The sequence below is a fragment of the Lygodium microphyllum genome, chromosome 4 (genome assembly GCF_053477565.2).
Source record: "Lygodium microphyllum isolate KBCC chromosome 4, Lygodium_microphyllum_v1.1.10, whole genome shotgun sequence".
Classification (NCBI taxonomy): Eukaryota; Viridiplantae; Streptophyta; class Polypodiopsida; order Schizaeales; family Lygodiaceae; genus Lygodium; species Lygodium microphyllum.
The window spans coordinates 78,976,486-79,002,771 of NC_141138.1; the positions used below are offsets into that span (position 1 = coordinate 78,976,486).

General features: G+C 45.4%; 1 protein-coding gene across 4 annotated transcripts in view; it reads left to right on the forward strand.

The window, feature by feature from the left end:
- LOC148037215 (isocitrate dehydrogenase [NADP]-like) overlaps positions 1 to 26,286 on the forward strand; it is a 68,100-nt gene that overhangs the window by 38,522 nt on the left and 3,292 nt on the right. The window lies entirely within an intron of this gene.

The window sequence follows — 26,286 nt, forward strand, 5'->3', positions numbered from 1 at the left end:
TAGCTCTTGCTTCCACTTTGTGCTTTCACTTGGGCTCACTCCCTTCAATTGGTATTAGAGCCATCTTCCCTGAGAGCTGGAGTCCGACCCAGCATTGCTTCAGCTTGTGGAGAAAAGCTTCAGCTCACAGTTTCAATGGCAGCCATGGATTCTTCACCCTGAGGTATGCATTGTGCTCTATCTTCTACCCGGCTTCTTCCCTCCCTTTGCAACTTGTTCCAGGGCATCACTTAGCTTGTTTGAGCACCTTAGAGTGCTTCCAAAGCCTCAGTACCAACAGCAGGAGCAACAACATCAGCGTGATTTGTACTTGTTTGCTGCCCCCTCATTCCCGATTAGTCTGCCCCATCCTCTAGCTCCTAGCACTCCTCCCGGCTCTTGGCAATCTTTGGAATCTTCCTCGACATATTTGGCATGAGTTTGGGCATCCGTTGGAGCTCTTGGGATCAGCCATTGATTCACAGTTTGTGACAGTTTGCTGTCATACAGTTCAGAACAACACTTCATTCATTGTCTAGAGGTCACTTATGCTTCTCGAGATGTCTATTTGATGCTAGATCCTTTGGGCATGTTATGCCAATGTATTGGAATGATGTGGGACTGGTTTGAGCACTCTTTTGCTCAGTTTTACAAAGGTTTTTTACTGCTGTAATAAAAGCAGGGCTGAATGCGAATGCTTTTTATCAGTGAAACCATATGCCTATTGCTCCCGGGTGCTTACCGATTATTCCGGGTGATGTACCAATGCTTATGGTTCATGTTACATGCTTGGTTACATAGCAGCTAAGAAACGTGTTTCTTTGAATTTGAAACTTATGAAACGTTTCTTAAAGTACGAAACATTTCTGAGAGTAAAAAATGTGGGCGGTTTTTTTTTTTTGGTGAGTTCGAATCCAAAACAAGGTTTTTTTGACAAAAACTATTGGGCGATGTGTAATGACTTGTGAGGGCTCAAGATTTTGAACGAGAGACTGATTAGATAGGCTATTTACATGTTAATTTCAATTTTCTTTGTATGATATGTATGAATCATAATGGGGAGTTCTAAACCATAGTATAGCTTGTCCAAAGACTAACTTTGATATAAGTGACAAGTCAATAATGGATCATGGATAGGTAACGTATTATTCTCAACTAAGGACAATATGCATATGCTCTACCAACGCGTCGTTGCCCTCGCCCCTGTACCCCCGTCGAATTGCGCCCTCGCTGACTGGCCATCGCACCTCCCCCGTTCCTCTCGCCTGCGCCCCCCCTCCCTTCTCGTCATCAAGTTGCGCCTCCCCCTCCTTGCCATCACATTATGCCCCTCTCTCCTCGCCATCACGCTGCCCCCCCTTTGTGCGCCCCTCCCCCCTGTGGCTCCCGCCTGGTACCTCCCCGCTGTCTGGTACCATCACACCTCACCCGTGTTCTCTCGTCTTCTCTACCCTGCGGCCACATGCCTATAGGCCTCCGACACCATCATCCTTGGCGCCCGATGCCTCTATCGGCATCAGAAAACAGAATCCCCTCCCCCCGGTTGCTCCCTCCATTTGCAGCAACACTCTCCCCTCCGGCAGTACAACAGTGTGTTTGGTAGGTTCTCAGTAGGGAAGCGCAATGGAAACCTCTGGTCATACGCTGGTGCATTCTGCGAGTGCCCCCCAGTCAAACACCTTACGCGTTGTCCTCTCTGAGGAACAGCTCTTGGCCGTCCGCGCCACAGAGCTCGAGCTTAAAGAAACAATGATTTTCGGTTAGGTAATAGGACACTCTCCAGCCAGGGCCCAACTTCAGGATTGGCTCCACTCCATACTGCGCATTGGCACAGCGTAGATAGTGGAGGTAGTCCTCATGGGCCATGGGATCTTCATGGTTGGTCTCACCTCTGCAGATGCAACTTGTGAGTTAGTGGAGAGCTCGCCCTATGCCTCCACGAAGGGGGTCATTCACATGGTTTCCTCGTACAACGGTTTCACAGTGGAGTCATTTGAGCTTCACAACAGATTTCTCAGACACCTAGTCACTTTACTTTTCCCCGGACTAGCAGTAGAGTACCGCTAGTTAGTGGAGGACTTTGGTCGGCTCTTCGGCACAATTCTTCTTGCCTCCTTCGCGGATGCTGTGACAACTGCAGGAGTCCCCAAGGTACAAATGGCCGTGAAAGACACACAAAGAGTATACCCAAGTTCCTGGAGATAGAGGCAGGAGGTCACTTCTTTAGGCAGCAGGTTACAGTGATTGGGCAACTAGGGCAGTGCCTGCGCTGCCATTACTTTGGGCATCAGGCAGCAGACTGTACGCACTTCGGAGCCAAGGCGGCTCCGTTGACAGGCCCACAGGTAGACGCTGACGGCTTCACACAGGTCCAGAGACGACAGAGAGGGAGACGGCAGGGAGGGCCCGCAACAAGCTCCGTAGACACAGTCTCGACAATAGGGAGCAGGAGGGCGAGCGACGCCTCCCCCCCCCCCCCCCCCCCCCCCCCCCCCCCCCCTGCACACGCCTACATCCACCTTGCCACAGGAGTTTTTCCGCAGTGGCCCATGGTCCTACTTGAGAGTTGCAGAGCGCGGAGAGTTCCCACTATCTCTAGAGGTGGGGATCTTTGTGGTTTGTAAGTCAAGGAGGGGCAAGGTCCATCTATTGGCACCACTGGATGGACCAAACTACGCTTTTTTCTTTCAGTCCTCTCACTCAAGGGATTGGACAACCACACAGATAGAGGAGTTGAAGAGTTAGGTGGAGTATCACATCTCCGAGTGGATGGGAGATAAAGGACTAGCATTGTTTGCATAGCAGTGGCCTGGTTGCATGATGGACATAACTGCTGGGTTGGTGCCGAGGTCCCACACTTGAGCATCATCTTTCGAGCCCCTCCAAAGTGGAGAGCTCCGCGGGATGTGATCGAGTGGCCCTTGGCATAAGTGGCCCGTTTCTACCAATGTACAGAGTCACGATTCTCAGCATGGTTGATAGATGCATTGATAGTACCACCTGGAGCATCTATCACCCCTATGGTCCTGCTGAGGGCCACCATTAGGGATTGGAGTTCACCATCCAGACCTCGGCAAAGTGCACTTGCATGCCCCATAGTTTGTCCTCCTCTTCAGCAGCTTCCACACCGAATAGATGCCTGTTCGGTCAGTCATAGGTTTTCCCATGAGCTTACACCTTGCATCTTGGAATGTGAACAGTCTCCACTATAGCGGGGTACGTGGTTCTCGAAAGTTGATTGTTTGGCAGGAGCTGCAGCCTGCCCTTGCCGGCGGACAGATCGACATCCTACTTCTATAGGAGCACAGGCTCACGCCCACCCAGGCCCAATGGGTTGGAAAGGTACTCTCGGGCAGCTTGCGCACTTACTGGGAGCACGCCATAGGTGCCCACGATAGGAGTGGAGGCGTATGCACCTCTATCGGCTCGAGTCTCACTGCCTGTATACGAGACCATGCGATGATAATGGCAGGGAGGGTTTTATGGATCAGACTGGATATTGGGGACTCGTGCCTTGGAGTCCTCAATGTCTATGCCTCTACGGAGATTAGGGCACGCAGTAAGTTCTGGGTAGAGATCGCGGATGGACTCCCAGAGGTGGACTCCTGGATCGTTGGAGGAGACTTCAACAACCTAGAGGCTTTGGAGGACCAACAGGGTAGAAGCAGAAACTATGAGGGCATGGTTGGGGAGGAGCAAGAGTCATGGGAGGTCTTTCTAGTGGTAGTAGGAGCACGTGATACCTGGAGAGACCTTGCCTTCCACAGGAGGGAGAGGTTCTTGGATTTCTCTTGGGGATACAGGCGGCTAGGTGGAGTCCTGTTGGAGTGGTTGGACAGGTTTTATGTGGGAGAGTGGGGTGGCTCTCGTGGAGGCCAGATTGGGCAGTTGGCGGGTACTACGTTGTCCAACCATTGCCCGGTTCTCCTGACACTTCATCCCCCAGACACTTGATCCCGTAGCATCTGCCCTAGATACACGATCCTCACGGATCCCTGACTTGATCTATAGGAGGGAGGAGGTGACAAGACAGATATAGCAGATTTGGAACATGGAGTGGGGCACGAGGGACCGGATTGCAGGGGAGGTTGCAGAGGTCCTAGCCGAGTCGAGCAGTATTTGCCAAGAGGTAGCCATAGAGGCCAGGCAGCAGAGCTGGGAGGAGGAGAGAGCATTGCGGCGGGACCTCGCAGCCACGTAAAGACTATTACATGAGGCACCAGGGACCCTACCCTCCACACACAGGAGGCGCGCGCGCGAGCAGCCATTGCTGGCTTAGAGGATAGGCACTCGGAGTTCTCTTTCCGTACCTCCGCAGCTTTTTGGGCGCATTAGCCTTGTACCTCAGGAGAGAAGATACGGAGCCTTCGAGATCAGTATGGGAGAACTCGATCTAGCTCAGATGAGGTGATGGAGATTGCCACCGACTACTACAGGCGCCTTTTCCAGCAGGAGACTGCTTTAGCTAGAGGTTAGCGATGTAGGCAGCATGTCTGGGATCACATCCTGTCCCTCGTCACAGAGGAGATGGGACATTCCCTTCTAGCCCCCTTCACAGAGAAGGAACTAGAGGAGGCTTTCCATACACAGGCTTTCCTACTGATGGCCTTCTAGGAGAATTTCACTTCAGGACAGATGCTAGGGAGTCTGTCGACAGGCCTTATCAGTCTTCTTCCCAAAGGGAGAGACTGGTTGGAGCTTTCCCAGTGGAGACCGATCACCTTATTGTCAGTGGCCTATAAGACACTGGCAAAGATGATTGGTAGGTGACTACGCCCCATGCTTCCAGATATCATCCATGACACACAGACAGGCTTTGTCCAGGATAGAAGTATCCTAGACAATGTATTCACCTTCTTTGAGGCGACAGAGTGGGCGCAGCACAGTGGGCAGAGACTGGCCGTACTACTCTTGGATTTCGAGAAAGCTTATGATAGGGTGGATTGGGATTTCCTGGAGGGCACCATGGTGAGGTTGGGTTTCCTCTAGGCTTGGATTTACGGGGTCTTCGCACTTTACAGATCGGCCACTAGCAGGGTTCTCATAGGTGGTAGGCGAGGGGTGGAGTTTCAACTGGAGAGATCGGTCCGGCAGGGCTGCCCCCTAGCCCGGTACCTGTTTCTACTCTTTGCAAAGGCGATGTCTCATTTCCTTAGGTCACGTGTGAGCGGATTACGCGGCCTCCGACTTCCCGTGAGAGAGGAGACTGAGTTGTTAGACTCAAAGTATGTAGATGATACAACACTCTATATAGAGGACGATGAGTTGATGCTGGATAGAGTGAGGCTGGCTCTTGAGGTGTTTTGTTCTGCAGCAGGAGCAAAAATGAACCAGCGACAGCTAGTTGGTTTCTTCATAGACCCGGACTCTAGCACGGAGTGGGGCGTCCACCTGGGATTTAGATGGGTGAGTAGAGGGGAGACTGTTCGTTACCTAGGGTTCCAGGTGGGACTCGACATCACTCCCGCCTAGTAGTTTCTCCCAGTTTTTGATTCTATTTGGAGGAAGCTGACCTACTGGAGTATGGCTCGCCTCTCACTAGCAGGCTGAGCCTTGGTGGTTAACTAGGTCCTCCTAGTGATGGCCTGGTACATCGCCTCGTGTTGGTGCTTCTCCTCATCTTGTGTAGTGCAGCTTCGCTGCCTAGTGCGGAATTTCCTTTGGTCCAGGTCAGACGGTTCCAGGGATTCTAGGGCCAAGGTGGTGTGGGTGACCATCATACGGCATCGGTTAGAGGGAGGCCTGGGGATCATAGATCCAGAGTATCAGAGTATGGCCCTCTTGGGAAAGCTAGTTGTCCGCGGCCTCACACCAGGAGGGCAGACATGGAAGGTCCTATTGCAGGGGGTCTTCAGGACTGTAGACTGAGGCTTGGTGGTGAGTGGAGGCCATCCTTGAGATGGATCTTCACGTCAGCTTAGATCACCCCGCCTAGATCACCTTTCCTGCCTAGCTTGATCCGCTTGTGGCGGGGCCTCCGCAAGGCCCTAATCCAGAGCCCCCCCAGGTTGCCAGGAGGAGATAGATCGCCAGCCGGTAATCTGAAACCCCTAGGTCAAAGATCCGGAAGGAACACAGCTTGGTGGACGCCCCCACATCTAGTGGGCTGGCTGGGAGGAGTGGAGCTGAGGAGAAGAGAGATAGACACAACAATAGCTTGGTGGACGGCTCCACATCTAGTGGAAGGCTGCCAGAGAGGAGTGGAGCTGAGGAGAAGAGAGATAGACGTAGCAATAGCTTAGGAGTGGCTTGCTCCCCCAAGACGAGAGCCGATAGAGCCCGGGGAGGTACGGGCTGCTAGGTTCTCATTAGCAAGCATCCCCCTACAGGTGGTAGGTAGAGTGGGCGGTGCTCAACCTGGGACCTTCTTCACTGTACAGGAGAGAGGGCGTCTGGCCCTTGACAGAGGGCAGCAGGATGAGGGGTTAGGTGTCCTCTCATGGAGGAGAATCCGGGTGATTGGCCTTTAGGGGAAGACATGGCGGTTGGACCCTTTTGTCTTTTGGTAGGAACTTAGGGAGTGGCGTCTCTGGATCTAGGAGGGCAAGCCGCTTGATGAGTTGGAGTGGAACCCAAGAGAGTGGCTATGGCTGGCCATAGCGGTCGCTAAGAAGCCACCGAGGTTCCTAGAGTATACTACGAGGATTGGCAGACACGTACTGATGCAGGAGGATATGGATTGGGCGCCACCACGTAGCAGGCACTGGGCGGAGCATGGCATCACAGAGCCTTTCAGATGGACGTTTTGGCGCCGCCTATGGGATAGTTGGAGGTCGAGGAGGGTATCGTATTTCTTATGGCTGGTGGCACATGGAGACTTGGCGGTGGGAAGTTGGCTTGTCCAGATGCAGACGGAGGGAGGTTGTATGTGCTGCATACAACAGTCTCTGGAAACACCAAAGCATTGCCTTTGGTCGTGTGAGGTGGCGCAGCTCATGTGGAGAGGTGCATGCCGCATCCTTCGCCGTATAGCACCCAGCTTTGGATGTATCTCGTGGGGAGCTTTTTGTTGGCAAGCAGTCAGCTAGGGCCGCCACATTCTGTATGAGGCCAGGATGTAGGACACGATATTCATTATCGAGGCAGGGTCATGCGCAGTGGTTGGTTTGGAGGCTCTACCCATCCGCTAGGTATTGGAGCTCATAGCAGACTGCTTTGAGGTATGGGAGATCATAGGGAGTCTCATTGGTTGGCATATTTGGAAGATGCGGTGTTAGGAGGCTTTTGGCGGAGAGAGACTTTCAGTACAGGCAACTTTAGCAGAACTTTGGACCTCCATCATCCACTCCCTCCACGGCTGATGGGATCAGGTGCAGAGCGAATCCAGGGGTCGTCAGGAGCTCCGAGGTCATTTCATGAGCACTTGGGGCGGCCAGGACCTGTTTTTCGTGATGTAGGCAGGCTGCCCCAGATTGCGATACACCCCTCCTCCATGGCTTCTTGCCCTCATCCCCCCCAGACCACCTTGAGAGGCTTGTATACATGATGAACTTGTGACTTTCAACAACTCCAACTAGTTTGTTGAGGATGTGCACTCTGTTGTAATCAGTTTTTTCGAGTAATATAATCAGCCACATTTTAATTGCCAAAAAAAAAAAAAACGTATTATTCTCAATTGACTCTATTATCACTAAAGCTCAATTGGCCATTCTTTGTTTAAGAGAGAGTTCCATAGAGGTTTAGAATCTCTTTCCCTAGTCAAAACTATTAAAAATCCCTATATAAAAAAACCCGTGTTTCTTATTTTACCCCCTCTTGAAAGAAACTTACGAAACACGTTTCTAATGTTTCGTTTCTAAACGTTTTGACGTTTTTGGCTGCTATGCTTGGTTATGCTCCCGGATTGCTTTTGAGTTGAGTCTCATTCACTGTTATGTATGGCTATTTGATGTTCTAGTAAGAGCTTTGCAAGATACTTGGGTCGGATGCTCCCAGATATATGCTACTTGGATCTTGGATGTATGGATGCCTTCCACATGATGTTTTGCTGTTTGCTCGTCTGGCATTCAACTTTTGTTTTAGTGGGAGCCACTTCTTGACATTTTGGATATTACATTGAGCTTTGGTTACATAGTTGAGCTTGAGGGTCTTAGAGTGAGACGGTGGGACTTAGTGACATGTACATACTCTTGTCAAGCTTTGTGTACGCAATTGATGCTTAGTGGGCTGATTTGACATTTCTCTTGGCTTGGCACCTATCTCTGTCATGATGTTGTCAGTGATGTATGCATCTTTGTTGGTTATGTATTGAGCTTCTGTCACATTGCTCAGTCCATTGTACTTGTAGTTGGTCTCTTTTGTTACCCATGACTCTATGCATGATGGTTATGCCTATGGGATATATCTCAGTCCGACACATTGATTCTTTGACAGTTCTCGGTGTCAGTTGCATATTCACTTAGTGCTAGTTGGAGCTATTCCATGGTAGTTGCAGTTTGTTTTACATTAGTGATTGCCCATCTTTCGCATTGATTTCTTACCGATGTACTTTATTTTCAGCATGCTGTAATTGTAGTTTACTGCACAGTTTATGCAAGCACTCACCCTCACTTGACAGTTCATTGCATTGAGTTTGTGGACAGTTTATTATTTGGTTAGTACCCCTTGTTTTCAGCTTGACCTAGAATTGGTTTTAGGGCTGTTTGCAGTAATTACAGCAGCCTGTTTTGACAGTTTTTGCATTTGTTTATGCAAGCACTCACCCTCACTTGACAGTTCATTGCATTGAGTTTGTGGACAGTTCATTATTTGGTTAGTACCCCTTGTTTTCAGCTTGACCTAGAATTGGTTTTAGGGCTGTTTGCAGTAATTACAGCGGCCTGTTTTGACAGTTTTTGCATTTGTTTACCTTCATTATGGGTGGTGACGCTAGTGATAGTGCTATCTTTAATATTGACAAGTTGGATGATACCAACTACAGCTACTGGAAGGTCCAAATCTGACAAGTTTTAGTGTAGAAAATGCAAGTTAGGCCTTTGAAACATAAGGATGTCAAGCCCGAACTTATTGATGCAGATGATTAGGCTGAATTAGATGAGCTATGTAAATCCACCATCATATTATTTCTCTCTAAGCAGGTGTTCTATAATGTTGTTTTTGATGGGCAGTCCACATGGGAATTACGGGAAAAGATTCGCAATATCTATGACAAACAGAGCCCCGCTTCTCAATGTATTATTGGCTGAAGCAACTCATAGACCTTTGCATGGAGGATACTTCTATGTCAGCTTACTTAAATGAGTTTCATTCCATTATCAGTCATTTGTCTTCGCAAGGGATTGAATTCAAGGGTACTTTGCTTCCCTTGTTTCTCTTAGTTACACTGCTTGAATCATGGGATACCTTTCGTACTGCATGTGTGCCAACATGTCTATTGATGGGTTAGAGTTGCAAGATGTAGAGGGTGCACTCTTGACTAAAAGGGATTAACAAAAAGAGTATTGATACTTCCCGCACCTCTTATGCTTTGACAGTTAGAGGCAATAATGGTAGGGGTAGTAATGATCGCTGTGGTAGAGACTCTTAGTTGTCTCGCTCTCCGTCACATGGATAGTCTCACAGTAAGCTCAGTGGTTGTAAGTCCTTATCGACTTGTCATTACTTGTGGGAAAGCAAGGCATATTTGGCCACAGTGCCATAAGATGCATGAGGACAAGCACAAAGAAAAGGGCAAGGTAAAGTATAGGACAAAAATGATGATCACAATATTTTCTCTAGCAAGTCGAGTGTTAAGATTGAAGAGATTAATGTTGTGTAGACTAATTCTGATGATGGCTTCATACTTGCAACCTCTTCTCTTAATACTTCATAGCTCATTGATGCTTTGTCAGGGTAAATGCAGTGTCGGTTGATAGATTTAGGGGCTTCCTTTCATGTGACCCCTTATAGAGAATGGTTTCACTCCTATCGTAGTTTGACTGGATCTGTCCGTTTAGATAATGACCTGACATTGGAGATAGTTGGTATTGGTGATGCCCAGCTGCAATTTGGTTCAAGTTGTATGTTTACTCTTCATGATGTACGTCATGTACCAGCCCTCACAAAGAGTCTTGTCTTTGTTGTGGCACTTTGGATAATGCAAATTATGTAGTTTCTTTTGGTGATTCCTCATGGAAGATTACCCGTGTAAATCTTGTCATTGCACATGGTGCTAAGTCCAATACTCTCTACCCCTTGCTTGTATCTGGGTCAGTTGACTATATTTTGGCAGTGGATGCAATTCCATATGTATCTCTTTGGCATCCTCGCATTGGGCACATGTCCTTGAAGGGAATGAAAATGCTTACTCATTTGTAGTATCTTCTATCCCTTGATAATAAGTGCTTTGAGTCTTGTGATCATTGTTTATATGACAGGCAGACACGTAATATGCATAAAAAGTCTGATATGACAGGCATGGGTGAGCCATTGGCTCTCGTTCATTCCGATGTGTGTGGTCCCATGCTCTGCAAGTTGTCAGGTGTGGCGCGAAGTGTTTCGTTACTTTTATTGATGACTATATGCATAAGGTCTGGGTATTTTCCATAAAGCAAAAATCAGAAGTCTTGGCTACATTTTAGCATTGGCTTACTTTGGTTGAGAAGCAGTCTGGGTATAAGCTGAAATGCCTAATATTAGATAATGGGGGTGAGTATGTCTCTAAAGCCTTTGAGCAGTTTTGTGACGAGAGGTGTATTAAGCGTCATTTGACCGCCCCGTACTACAACTTTTTTGGGCTGAGGTAATTACTATTGATATCCACTTGATAAATCAGTCCCCATGTACTACTCTTGACTATTAGGTTGTAGAGGAGGTATGGTTTGGAAAACCTACCTCATATGCTCATTTGCATGTCTTTGGTTGTGAGGCTTTTTGCCATGTATACAAGGACAAGCGCAATAAGTTCTATCCTAAGTTGTAGGAAATGCATTTTTCTTGGTTATAGGGATGTAGGTGAGATGGGCTATCGCCTATGGGATCCGCAGGCTTAGAAGGTTATAGGCAGCCATGATATTGTTTTCCATGAGGAGAAAATGCATAAGTAGCTTGAGTCTGTCATTGAAGTACGTAGGGTGATATTTCAGGAGGAGCCTCCTGTTACTGTACAGCCAGCTAGACGGCCTGTAGCAGCAGCAGCTAATGTCCCCATGGCCTAAGTCCTTGATGCTTCGCATGATGTATAGGCCCGACAGTTTGCTTGAGGTAGACGAACAGTCTGCGTAGTTTGAGCCCTCTTATGGATTGTGTTATGGTGATAGATACTGGTGAGCCTTTTACTTATGATGAGACTATGTGCAAAGGTGATAGCTACTCTTAGGAGAGGGCAATGCAGTCAGAGTATGACTCACTACAGAAAAATCATATGTGGGATTTGGTTTCTTTGCCTAGTGGCAAGCGTGCTTTTCCTTGCAATTGGGTGTACAAGTTAAAAACTACCCTTGGATGCCCCAAGCTAGGATACAAGGCGAGATTGGTTGCTAAGGGCTTCAAGCAAGAACATAGTATGGACTTTGATGAAGTCTTTTCTCATGTTATGAAGATGACTACCCTACGCTTAGTATTGGCTTTGGTTGCTTAGCTTGACTTAGATATTTTTCAGATGGATATTAAGACGGCTTTTCTTCATGGGGACTTGCATGATGAGATTTACATGGAGCAACCTAAGGGCTTTGCAGAACTTGGCAGGGACCACCTAGTATGCAGATTGCGAAAGAGTCTTTATGGCCTTAAGCAAGCACCTAGAGAATGGTATCACAACTTTGATATGAATCCGTCTTTATACAGAAGAAGGCTCGTGGTGGCAGCCTTATAATTTTGATCCTTTATGTGGATAATATTTTGATTGTTGGGAGCGTTCATGATAAGCTGGATGCCTTGAAAGGTCAGCTCAAGAAGAGCTTTGAGATAAAGGACATGGGATAGGCTTCACATATTCTTGGAAACCGTATTACATGTGATCGCTCTAAGGGGCTCCTCTACTTTTCACAGGAGTACATTCAGAAGGTCCTTGAGTGGTTTCGTTTACATGATGTTAAGCCTATTGGTTGTCCTTTATCTTCTCACGTCAAGGTTAGTCAGGCTGATTGTCAACAGTTTGATGAGCAGAAGGCCGAGATGACCAAGTTCCCTTATGCATTCGTAGTGGACAGTTTGATATATGCCATAAGAGCCACTTGTCCTGACATAGCATTTGCAGTGGGAGTTGTAGCATGCTATATGGCTACACTTGACAAATGGCATTGGGATACCATCAAGGGTATCATGAAGTACCTGAAGGGCACATGAACTATGTGCATATATTATGGTGGCCAAGATATTGGAGTTGTGGGATACACTGACTCTAATTATGCAGGACATGCAAAAAGTAGGAAGTCCACCTCTGGCTATGTTTTCACTTTTATTGGAGGTGCTATTTCTTGGATGTCTAGGATGCAAAAATGCACAGCCCTCTCTACTACAGAGGTAGAGGATATTGCATCCATTGAGGCTTGCAAGAAGGCTCTTTGGTAAGGCCGTCTAGTGGTTCCTACATTGACCTTGGCATTACTGATGTGGTTCCTACATTGCATTCGGATTCTATGAGTGCTATTCAGTTGGCTAAAAATTCGGTCTTCCATGCAAAGACGAAACACATTTGAGGTGCGTTATCACTTCATCAAAGAGGTCGTTAAGGACAAGTCAGTTGACCTTGTCAGGATCTCAACTGATCAAAATCCTGCAGATCTGCTTACTAAAAGTCTCTCAGTGAAGCGCTTTGCCTTCCTTAGAAAGTGGATGGGTGTTGGATGAGATGACGCTATTCCTCATTCTGTTGTACTTATGTGCATTTGTATTGTCACTTTTCTTTTCTTGTTCTCTCCTCACTAGGGGCACATTCACCAAGTGTGAGATTGTTGGGGATAAAGGCGCTTGTGCCTAGTTGCATGTATATTAGTTACAATGATTGTACTCTCATACCCGCACACTTGTACACCTGCAAGTGGCGGGCGCTCATCATTGTCACTTCATTCTTTATTCTTTTAGTAACATTTGAATAAAAGGAAGGCCGGTCACACATTGTGACTATTGGAGTTCCCACATTGTGTATGTTTGTCTCTCTCTCTTGCTCTTACTCCTTCCACCATAGCTCTTGCTTCCACTCTGTGCTTTCACTTCAGGGCTTACTCTCTTCGTAGTTTAGAATGAAACAAAAAGATAATCTTTCGCGATCATAGTGGGTCCTTGTGTAAATTTTCATGGCACCCTTGGTCCAATATCTTGGATTCTTTGGGTTGGACCTCTTGGGCTACTCAAACGAAGATGCCCACTACCCTTGTAATCCTAATAGGCCCTCAAGCAATACTGTGTAGCGCCTGTGGTCTAATACCTTGGTCTCTTTGGGTAGATCCTTTTGGATTTGGCATGTCCTTTAGGATTTTGTCTTAGGCTTTAGAAGGGATGTCAAACTATCTTAGAATTAGCCTAAGTCCAAATACATATTATTGGCTAACTTCTTTTAGATTTAGGGTCACAAGGATGCACCTACACAACTTGGAGTAGAAATAGATTGAGAGACCATAACAAAGAGTGTATTGAGAAGTACCAATGGAGAAGATTTATAGGACTAAGTATGGCCTTAAGGAAATAGACATATATACAAGGACGGGGGAAGCCCCCTTGAGAGGGTGGTCCTAAGTTTCTTTCAAACACATCACTATGAAATATGGTAACAAAACTTCCCCAGGAGTGATGCAGTGAATAAGAGTTGGCACTCATCTATAGGGAAGTGCCAAGCCCAGTAAATTTTGTTCAATCCACAAAGAGAAGTAAGCCTAAAGCTTTGTGAAATGCTTTTAACTTCTCATGAGGCAAAGTCTTTGCGAAAGGATCTGCAAGGTTGTTCTATGTTAGCACATAGGCCAAGTTGATCTCTCTTGTAGAGAGTCTCTACATGACATAATGATAATGTACCTCAATGTGCTTAAGTCTCTACATGACATAATGATAATGTACCTCAATGTGCTTAGTATGAGCATGAAATACTAGGTTCCATGAAATTTCCAATGCACTCCGACTATAAGTTGCCAAGCATGAAGCAAAAACCACCATTAGCTCAACGATTGATTCTTGTTACAAAGGTTGTCTCCCCTCTCTGTTTATAGTTGATAGGGAAGGGCAAAAAGATCTTCATGCAATATTTGGAGACTCTTAGGTGATGGTAGGAGATATTCCTTAGTCAAGTTGGTCCCCAAAAACTTCTGGGTCGAGGCAGCCCTTGCAAGTTAGATCTAGACTTTGCCTAAGACTTGGACTAATCCACATTCACAATGTCTCTAGACAAAAAGTTCGGAGGAAAGTCCAAGGTTAGTCTAGAATTTGCCTCTGATCATGACCAAAAAAGTCGAGGATAAAAAGTCTCTAGAGAAGTTGAGGGACAAAATGTTTCTAGAGAAGTCCAAGAAATCTCTAGACAACAGAAGGTCTCTTAAAAAATCCCAAGTCACCCGGTGACAACAATTAAGGTAAACTAGTAAGTTGCCTTGTACATGGTAAAAAGACTATTCCTTTGCTATATACAAAAGTGAGCACAACTCGATTACTTGGTGTATACAAGTGTGAAATACAACTCAAAGCGTGTTCTTATGCCATACATAAAAGAGCTTGTATGTGGTGTGCAAGTTGCCTTGGTTGATGTTCGGATAGGCTTCTTCATCATGGCAATTATTTTATTTGGATTAGGGGCGAGGCTATCAATTGAAATAATGTGTTGCAACAGTAACCCTAAGCCAAGATGCCAGTAACTTACCATATTCAGCATGTGTGTTTCCTGTTCTAAGTTCTTGGGAAGATGTCGTGGCTAGCTTATTAATGATTCTAGCGGTGTAATCTTGGGAAGGTGCTTTCCACGCCCTTGACATATCTTGGGCAAGAGGTAGCATTCTTTGCCTCGATGGCAATCAAAGTGAAGAGTGTCTAGTTTCCAAGGATTAGTTTGCTCGGAATCCAAGGAATTTTAAATTGGGATCTTGTGCTTTTCTCTAGGTAGAAGTTTCTTAAATCATTAAGGCACACTATTTGTTTTGTAGCTTTTAGTGATTGTTTGCCTTGTTTGATCTGTTTTGTACGTTTTTTGTGTCAACCTCTAGGTTGTTAGAGACATCTACAAAAGTCTGATTTGAGGACTTGTGGGGTTTTGCAACTAAGCCTCTGTCCTAGTTGAATTTGTTAGTGTCTTGTGATGGTTGCTCTTTTCCATTTGGTGGAGTGGCAAGGCGAAGCTCGCATATTTGCACCATATTGCATGATAATGCCTCTAGCCAAGTCTAAGAGAGCGGAATCACCTAAGTTTGGGGGCTAGTATGTTGCATGGGTGTGGCAACTTCCACTACTAGTATCATGATAGAAGGGAGTTTGGCCCCTTCTCTATTTGTAGTGGTGTTAGCTCATTTGCATGCTTAATCCATGGCTTGTCCGTGTCCCAATCTGGCATATCCTAGCTGTGCACAACTGGGGACAGCCAATGAGCAATGGGTATGATCCTTCCATAGCTGATCCTTCCATAGCAAGAATGTCCACTATGAGGAAAGACATATAGAATTGGAGGTACTATATGTGTACTAGGACCCCTTCAACCAATCCCGTTGGTTGCACTTCCTAAATATTTGCTATATGAATGGCAAAAGGAGCGAATTGTGTAATTGTAAACCCTAATGTTAAAGGTGAGGTTGTAGGAATTATGTTAACTCTCGAGCCGCCATTCACTATAGCTTCTTTAATAGTATGCTCCTTAATCTCTATTGAGAGTTGTGGGTTGTGAGAGTCAACGATGACAAAAATGTCCAACACTAGGTGACAATTGACACTAGTAGGTATTGGGGCTTTAATTGTATTAGATTGTGGACGCTGGACCTGATCTCGAAAATTCTGCATATATTCTTGAACTAGAGGACTTAGAATGCATCCTTGGGGAAGAAAAAGGTGAAACCACTTACCGTTGCAAATTTCCTGGGACAAAGCTTTGCTTGGTGGCTGATCATCAAGAGCTTTGGCCATGCTTGCTGTTGAGGATGCATATACAAAGGGGGAGAGTGTTGAGAAACCCTTTACCCGCAGTTTGCGTTTTTGCGTTTTGCATTTAGGGTTTGCGTTTAGGGTTTGCAGTCCCAAAAAGTGACGCCATCCTAGACTAATTGTGCCTTTTTATAGGCCACTCTCTCATTCATTCCTTACGGCTGATTCATTTAGTCCGTCACCTCTTCTCTCCAGCATCTTCACTACCCTCACACCCCTTCAGGAGGACATTGTGGTTCGTGGTGCGTGGCTGTCTTCATCATCTTCCTTGTGCTACAACACCCTTGTTCCCTTGTATCACATTCACTCCATGATTTGGAACTTCATCATTCCATTCATGAGAGTGTCTTTTCTCTTCTCTTCTCTTCTCCATGTTTACCGAGTTCACTCCGTGTTCCTTCCCGCCAACCCTACTATCTCGCTGGTATGTTATCTTTTGACATGGTATCAGAGCTGGATCTGCTCAAACAACGGTAAAGATCCTCCACTCCAGTGAAGGCAAAGTCCGGTGGCGGGTTTCCGGCTTCCACTTCTCTTCTTCTGCTGCTGCATCAAAATCTCATTTTTGCAGATTTCAGGTGTTCCAGCTTGCTGTCCACACCCCGTTCGGAGAGGATATCTCAGCCGAAGCTGTCCATTGCTGTCTCCATCAGTTGGTGCTTGATTTCCAGCCCTCTTCACGTAGTTTGGAGCTGATTTCAGTCAGGTGACTGTTGTTCTTGTACAGACCTGTTGTTGTACAGTCTGCCACGTCATCACAATCTTGCTGCTTGTGTTTTTAGTCTTTCTCTCTCCTGCTACTTGTCTTGCCTCCGTTTTTAGTCTTTCTCTCTCCTCACTTGCGTTTTTCTATTGGTTGCAACCTCTTATTGCTGGTCACATCCTCCTCCCACTGGCAACTCACTTCTAGCCCTTCCACTGCCCTCCCACTCCTTGAGGCGGACATTGCGGTTCGTGTTTCACACTGCCCTCACACCCCTTGAGGTGGACATTGCGGTTTGTGGTTTATGGTGGCTAACCTCTTCCTTCTTCAGCAAGGCACACTGGTATCCATGGCTTCTTTACCAACAGATATCCAGACTACTGGGTGCTCCTATTGTGGCATCATCGGACACATCACCGATGCTTGCCGACTTCGATCTTTGCTTCCCACCCCCCGGAGTATATGCGTCTTCCACCAAGCACTCCTTGTGCCACCTCTCCTTTCTGGGCCACAGAGATCATTCTACATTGGCTATCAGAGTACTATGCTCAAGGCAATAAGACACATCCAATGCGCACTAAGTCCTTTCGAGCACATGGAGGATTGATTGGCGCTATGACCTCCTGGAGATTGTTGCAATGCGAGCGGCAGTCATATCCCACTTATTCTCAGGTACAGTGGCTTCCACGACCTACGGATCTGCAGTCCGCTCCATCGAGAGACAGTGATTGTTTGATATTGTCTCCTCGTCAGTCCGCTCCTTCGAGAGACAGTGGTTGCTTGACTCCTTCCTCTTCTTCTGCTACCCAGTCCGCTCCACTGAGAGACAGCGACTGTTGCCCACCTCTTGCTCATTCTGAGCCCCACTCTTCCCCACTCTCAACTTCTCAGGTTCGAGAGGCTACCTCTGGGAGCTCTTCCGCATCCCAGATACCTTCTTCGGCACAACTGGCGGCACTTTTTTTGTCATCAAATATTTCGAAGTCCATGATTCATGAGTTTTTGGATTCCCTATCTACTTCAGAGGGGGATTTAGAGGGGGATGTTATTTCTTTGCCCTCAGAGGGGGCATCTACTTCTTCGACTTTAGCGGGGGCTCCTCCACCTCCCACCTCAAAGGGGGAACCTACTCCACATGAAGTTCTTCACCCATCCTCTATTTTCTTGGGGTGGCTGTCTTTGACCAATCATCTCTTCTATTGATACCCAGGATCTTCAGGTACCACCTAGATTGGGACCTCGAAGGTTCAGTCGCGACTTGGTGACGAGGCCTTCATATTCCTTCCAGTATGGATGCACGGAGCTAGTGGCTTCTCTCCCAAGGTTGAGTTTCGGATTCTCCAGTTCACTCTGTCTACTGTTCTTTCTTGTAGGTTACCTTTCAGGTGGAAATCTTGGATCTTAGGGATTCTCCACATCTTCTTCCTCCTCTTCTCTTCTTGCCTTGGTCACTTGGTTAGCATGGAGCCACCTCCCGAGATCGAGTACGGGCATATCCTTATGGTTCTTGGCACCACACAAAGTCCGACATTCCTCCTATGCATTGCATGTTTACATGATCTTTGTACTAGGGCGCTTGGTAGTGAACAATTTCCCTACGAGGGACACTGTCCAAGTGGCACCTGCATGAGCATTCTTTAGCATGTAGCATTACATCTCCACCTCACTCTTCTCTTGTTCCCCTTTTTGGGCCTAAGAGGAGGTGTTGAGAAACCCTTCACCCGCAGTTTGTGTTTTTGCGTTTTGCGTTTAGGGTTTGTAGCCCCAAAAAGGGACGCCATCCTTGACTAACTGTGCCTATTTATAGGCCACTCTCTCATTCATTCCTTACGGCTGATTCATTCAGTCCGTCACCTCTTCTCTCCAGCCTCTCCACTATCCTCACACCCCTTCAGGAGGACATTGCCGTTCGTGGTGCGTGGCTGTCTTCATCATCTTTCTTGTGCTACGACACCCTTGTTCCCTTGTATCACATTCACTCCATGATTCGGAACTTCATCATTCCATTCATCAGAGTTTCTTCTCTCTTCTCTTCTCTTTTCCATGATTGGCGAGTTCACTCCGTGTCCCTCCCCGCAAACCCTATTTTCTTGCTGGTACGCCATCTTTTGACAGAGAGGGGGTTTTTCCTTTGGGGAGAGTGCATATGATGTCCATATTCTTCACACTTATAGCATAGTATGGGGCGGTCAAGGGGATTGCAAGGCCCTTGGTTTCTTGGAGTGGTACAAAAGAGGCAGCATATGCAAGTGGAAAAGGAGGGGATAGCAAAGGAGGATTGGTAGAGGGTGGAAAGGTGGGGTGGTACGCCAAGTAATAAGAATTGTTGCCTTGTTGTAAATGAGAAACTTGGGGAGTAACTTGATGAGAAAGATGTGGGGATCCAAGTGGACCTACTTGGGGGGTGGTTTGAGTCCTTTGAGATAGTAACATTTGTGACCTTCATGACCCATCTTGCAGCAAAAGTTGCAAAATTTACTCCGGGGTACTCACTTGGCACGTGCCTTTGTTGTTGACAATGGGTATACTAGGGGGCGGTAGTGCTAGAAATAGTTGTGCTCTTAATTTCCTTAGTCTCCTCCTTACGAGCTTTATTGTAGGTTGCTCCTCCATTTCTGCTTTTTTAAATTTTCGAAGGTTGCAACCCATGTGGAAATTGCATAACATCATCATTAGATGATGAGGGCAAGAACGTACTTGTTTGTAATGAGAGCTTGTATGCATTCTTGATCTTCATTGCCAATTGTTGAAATGCATAAAGTTGGTAGAGACGTCCAATGTCTTGTGAATCTCTTGTTGATTGTTTGGATGAAGTGCTCTAGTAACCCGCTGTCGTACCATAAATTCTGTAGGATAAGTTGGAAGGCGTGCCACTAATACCTTTGCTCATGTGAGAAGATTAGGAACGTCATCTTTATCAGTGTATTTGAGTAAGTTGGGCTCTTGGATGATGCTGCGATCTCGATTCCTTGGATGGTAAGTCTTTAGGAACTCGTCCGTGAGAAATGCCGAAGTCACAAAGTGGTTCTCTAGAAATTGACTATACCACTTGTTAGTAGTGTCCTCTACAATATATCTAACATAAACTACGGAATTAACGGATATGGTCTTCAAGATCTATAGTGGCAAGCCCCTTGAAGGTGGGCATCTTAATATTTATTCTACCTAGTGCCTTGTGAAGATGCTTAGGGGCACCAACACCTATCCTTGGTTGCTACCAGCTCTTGTGTATGTGCTAGTCATTTGGGGCTTGCTCTAGGTTGCATTCCATGTGCGTACGGAACGTTTTGTATGGTATTGTTCCATATAGTTGTATCATATGGTTCCATAGAGGATTCGTGCGTTCTAACTGTTCTGAAAAGGTGACCGTTACCTGTATGTAGAATCCGACAGTTGGTGTTGTTTTTTGACCATTTTTTAGGATTGCTTGGAGTTTGAAGTTGAACTTCACTTTTTTATTCACACTCCTCCCTCCTCATGAATCATACTTCCTCTTCCCTTCTCCCCCACCTCAAGGCTCAACCCTTATAAAAGAGCAACCCCGCCCCACCCCAACCCCCCCCCCTCTCACCACACAAATTAGTTTGCAGCTTACTTATCTTCTTTAAGCACCCTACTCCCTCTCTCTCTCTCTCTCTCTCTCTCTCTCTCTCTCTCTCCCTTTCCCCCCCCGTTCCTGTTACTCTCCCTTTCTCTCACCTCTTCCAAGTTTCTCCTATCCCTAGGGATCTCTACATGGAGCTCGAGGAGATTGATCATCGAGTCTCACACACCTGGCGGGGGCGTCGAGTTGTTGCTTGAGTTGCAAGCACCAGGACCACCACTATACCACCCATCAGGACCTACTTGAGGCGAGGCTCAGGGAGTTCCTCTATTGCACATGCAGTTGTTGCAATTTGTAGAGGATGCTTTAGTTAGAGAGCCTGAGTGTGATGATGATAGGAACTAGGCCTCTTCTAGTGAGGGATGCTCTCCACCTTCCGATGTGTCTAAGTCTGATGATGAGTCGTCCTCATTGAGTCTCACACCCTTGGTGGGGGTGTCGAGTTGTTGCTTGAGTTGCAAGCACCAGGACCACCACTATACCACCCATCAGGACCAACCTGAGGTGAGGCTCAGGGAGTTTCTCTATTGCACATGTAGTTGTTGCAGTCTATAGAGGATGCTCCAGTTAGAGAGCCTGAGTATGATGATGATAGGAAAATCATGAGTGATGGGGACTTTGGTGAGGTGTTTGAGGCCTCTTCTAGTGAGGGCAACTCTCCACCTTTCGATGTATCTGGGCTTGATGATGACGGGAATGTTGTAAGTGATGATGACTTTGTTGAGCCATCTGAGGCCTCTAGGCTCTTTTAGTGAGGGCCGCTCTCCACCTTCCGATGTGTTTGAGTCTGTCTCATGAGTCTAGACATTTTGTACTTAGTCCATTTGTCATTATACGTTTTAAGTCCTTTCATGAGCATTTGCGATTGATGTATCTTTTTGGAGCACTCAATACATAACTCTAGTTTCGACTCTTTAGACCTATATAGCATTGCAATTATTTTCTAAACTCTAGTTTCTAATTTCGTGAAACTTTTTGGTGATTGATCTATCTTTAAGTTGCACATTTTATATGTATTTTCATATATGCATATATATAATTTTATATGTATTTTTTAATGAGCATACAAAACAACGTATTTTACTTTTGAAGTTTTTGTGTACGTTTTGTACCACACTAGTTTACGTATGAATTGTAACATGTATTTTTTAATGAACGTACAAAATAATGTTTTTTACTTTTGGATTTTTTGTGTATGTTCTATATCGTACTAGGTTATGTATGAATTGTATCGTATTAAACGTATGAAACCACCTTGGTCTTGCTTATGTTTTGGTGCGAGGGAGAGCTTCCCAAGACTTGACACCTATTAAAAACTTGAAGAGGAGTTTCAGGAGTGGAAATGGAAGTTACCTCAAAGGATTTGTCGGAGCAGGTTGTAGGCATATACTTAGGAACTTTCAATGATTAGCAACTTGTAGAGTCTTGGTCCCACCATGATCGCCAAATTGTAGGCGTGGTTGGTGCACATATGGAGTGCAGGGGGTCCCTGAGAGAAGTATACTTGCTTTGCAATCAGTGCAGATGCCTTCAAATACCTTAGCATTGCTTCGAGGAGGATTGTAAGACAATCGAATGGTGTTTAGGACCCATGGAATGGACTCCAGAAATGCTACTATGAAAAGGACTAGAGGAAAGTTTGGAAGAAAGATACGAGAGAAGTTTGGGGAGAGAAAGGGAAGTCTGGATAGAAGAGAAAGAATGTCGTAGATATAGAGAAGTTTGGAGACAGAAAAATTTGGAGACAAAGAAGTCAGACAGAGAATCTAGAGGTGAGAAGTTTGGAGACAAAGAACTCTGGAGGAGAGGAGAGAAGGTGCTAGCTCTCAGGGGAAGTTTGGGGAGGAGAGTAGGAAAGTCTAGAGAGAGGAGCAAAGATAGAGATGTCTAGGGACAAGAGGTCCATAGTTAGGAAGTCTGGAGAAAAGAGTAGAGAGAAGAGTTTGACACAATAGTATACAAAAATAGCACACTTTCATTAGCTCACCAATTGATTTTGTTACAATGGTTGCTGAGAGGAAAGGGCAAAGAGATCTTCATGCAATATTTGGAGATGCTTGTCAGCCCCAAAAACTCCTAGGTCAGGATGGCCCTTACAAGTTAGATCCAGACTTTGCCTAAGATTTGGACTAATCCAGGTCCACAAAGTCTCTAGACAAAAAGTCTGGAGGAAAGTTCAAGGTCTTGGGTCTAGACTCTGCCTTTGTTCAAGGCTAGAAAAGTGGATAAAAGTCTCTAGAGAAGTCCAAGAAATCTCTAGACAAAAAAAATATTATTACAAAAAAATCCCAAGTCACCTGGTGACAATATTTAAAAGTAAACTAGTAAATTGCCATGTATATGATAAGAAGATTATTCCTATGCTATATACAAAAGTGAGTACAACTCGAACACTTGCTGTATACAAGTGTGAAATACAACTAAAGCTTGGCTCTTATGCTATACAAAAGAGCTCATATGTGGTGTTCCCATGTGGTGTACATCAACTTTGCACGCATATGAAACAACTAAAACACAACTACTTTGGGCTGTCATAGAGGATAGAGGCTGTGAAATTTGATGATCATAGTGGGGGTAAGTTTGTAGGATAGTCTTGGGTAGAGAAATGCAACAGTAGTTGCAATTGTGATGACTCTTGGGAGGATGTTATGGATGGTAGGAGTAGGAAAATGGAAAAGTATAGTAGTTGAGGCCAAGGCGTTGAAAGAGGGTGTCAGAATGAAATAGTTGAGGTCTTATCAGGAGCGTTGTGGCTGTAGCTATCTTCTTGTGTGTTTCTTATTGAAAGGCCCCACCCCAAAGAGACTAGGATATGGGGCTTAGGGATATCCCTAAGTCCTACCAAGACCTCATAGGTGATGGTAATTATCTTTGAAAAGAAAGGGTGCAATCTGTCTTTCAAGTGATATGTTAGGAAAAGGTGCATGACCATCCCATGAGTGTTGGTTACAAGGGAATATCACCCTAATGAAGGCTGTGGTTGCTCAACAAGATTCATTGTGGGAAAAGAGTTCACAAGTCTCGGCTTGATGAGGTAAAAAGGATGTATGCTTCACAATGCATGTGTTTCCACCTAGAAGATTGCCCAATGGGATTGATGCTTCCAAGTGCCTAAATCACATAGGCATAGTGCTAATGCAAGGGAGAATGCAAAGTCAAAATGTCAATGCAAAATGCTAATGCAGCAAGGTTGTCACTTGAGGAGTGGCCTTGAAGAAAAGGATGCTTTTGTTGAAGACACTAGAAGACAAAGCAATTTGTGGATATAGAATTTTGAGGGAAAGCACTATCTCACCATCATATAGATGATGAAGGTAGAAAAGGAGCTAGGCCACCCTCTCCCCATCATATTGATGTCAGAGGGGAAGGTAGACCATGAGTATAGGTTGAGGTGCTAGAAAAATTGGATGAAGAATCTAAACATTTCAAGAGGAGAGGGAAGGTAGATTGTCACAAGGACATGTATTTTTGAAACCTCACTTAACATGTTTGATTTTTAATCACATAGTTAGGTAAATGTTGCACATTTGAGGTGTAACTAGGGTTAGAGTAAATTTACGAGCTTGGGACCTGAGGAAATCATGGGATGTTAAAGGAAAAAGTTGCTATAATTTATGCTACATAGATACTTGGTGGTATCTAGTGTCAATTGTTGGCCTAGGTCATTCATTTGGTCATAAGTGTCAGTTGGTGATATTAGAGAAGTGGCGTTTAATGGTACCTAACATCAATTTGATAGTCAAAGATGGTGTAGAGACACTCGGCAATGGAAGTTGCCTAGCCAATTTAATTATTGACCAGTTAGATTTTTTTTTTGTACACCGAAATAATTATTAGATTAATTTTTAGTATTTAAAGATTGAAAATTAATATTTCATTATGGATAATGCTAGAAAAAACATTTGGGAAGACTTCTACTTGGCAAAAAGACCCATGCAAGATTAAAAAACGTCTTTAGAAGGTGGAGAGAGGCATTTTAGTGCATTCAACTTGCAAGAGAGAGAGAGAGGAGATGCTGCTGGTGTGATCTGCAGCCATTGGAGGACCTTCTGAGACAGTTAGGGGTAGGTGAAGACCAATTTGCAATAGGTGGCAACATCTATAGGTTGTTGAGACAATGCAATAGCAGTAAACGATTGATTTTCTTCAATACTTCAGGAAAAAAGTCTTCAATTCTTCACGAAGAAAGTCTGAATTTTCTCTCTCCTTCGCATTCTCTCTCATCTCTCAATCTTTCTACAGCCTTGCTTGGAAGATTACAGCATTGAGATCACTAGAGGCTAAGAAATTGTAGATTTCTCTATTGTAAACCCTAATCTGCAGCAGACATTAGGGTTTAGGAGCAGCCTTTGGAAGTATGCCAAAAATCGGAAGTTCCAAGACTTGGAGTTAACAAGGCTGAAGTTGTTTTCATTCAAATTCAAGTGGAGGGACCAAGAAATCAATGAATTTGGGGCATTTTCCATCTACATCAAAGCGGGTGAAGGCCAATTGATTGCCCAAATCGAGGGGCAAATCAGATTGTAGACTTGCTAGTCATTTTGGAAAGCAAGGGGAGTTGGAATACCGAAAGGGATTGGGAAAATCCCATTGTACATCAACTTCTTCTTCAATTAAGTTAAAGAAATACCGAAAGGGGCACCAGTTTTGGGGCCAACAGGGTGTCCATTGTCCAAGATTGTGAGTTAATTTGCATTTCTCAGTTTTGTAATAAATATTGCTGCTGTAACTAAGTTGTAATTAGGGAATTACCACCCATCCATGGAAGGAAGGCTAGTTACATGGACGAGGTGCCTAGAATTGAATGAAGAAATCTAAGCATATCAATTGAAAACATGTTAGGAGAAACAATCTCCGAGGTAGTATGGGAGCTTGAGACTAGGCCGCAAAAGGGGAAGCCTCCATACTCATTGAAGAAACAAAGCTAACCCGGAAGAGAATTTGGAGTCACCAAGGGAGGACTGAATAATCCCTGTCTACAGCCTCTTTAGAACCAGTAGATCCTTGAAACTTTTATAGGCACTTCATTTTGTGCCCGTCTCAAAGAAACTGAAATACAAGCCTTCTGTGCCAATAGTAAAGAAAGAATAGAAGAAACACATGTGAGTACTTTATATTGAGACACTCTCTAATGCAAGGTAAAGAATGAGCTTAAGCTAAGGATTGCTACAATGAAAGAAATGCTAGAAACGAATGTAGCCTAAGAGGAGTATTGGATGACTTAGCCTCGGTGCATGACTCAATAACTAGCCTAAGGGTACTACTAGCCCGACTAGCCTTGCGATGACACTTCCAGTTGCACACAGGACATAGCACAAGTCGCACAAGCATAGAATGAAATGAAAGGAGATGGACATTGGACTCACTTCCTAGACATTAAGCCAAACAGACTCACCCCCGAGCTTGGGACTAGTAGCATGTCCACCAAGCTCCCATTATAAGGACTGATGTCCCATACCTTGAGCCCACAACATTGTGGTATGTGGATGGAGCTGCCTAGGTCTTACTCTGCATTTTACCAGCTATGTGTCAGCATCTGGAGTAATCATGACAGCCTTTTGCATTTGCATTTTGCTGCCTGAACATTCCAACTGCTTCCTTCAATATCAGTGACACCCATTCAGACGGTAACTGCTGTGTTTGGCTGCTTTGCCATTGTAGCTGCTGAGACTGCCTATATCAGATTTTTGGCATTGGCTTTGGTGCTTTGCTGCATTCAGTATCCATTCCAGTGGTTGGCACTCTCCTTTAGCTTCCCACAGCCCACCCTTGTGAGAGCCAGTGGCTGTTGGACAGCCCTCCACTCCATCATCCATTGTGTCACAGCTAGCATACACACTTTGCTCATTGAGTTGCATTTCAGCATTCATTCATTCATCATTTCCTCATTTGCACTTAAAAGAAAAATGTTAGCCATGTTTGAATACTTTGTTTTCTCTGCAAACCCTAGTGTATTCTCATTAAATGTTGT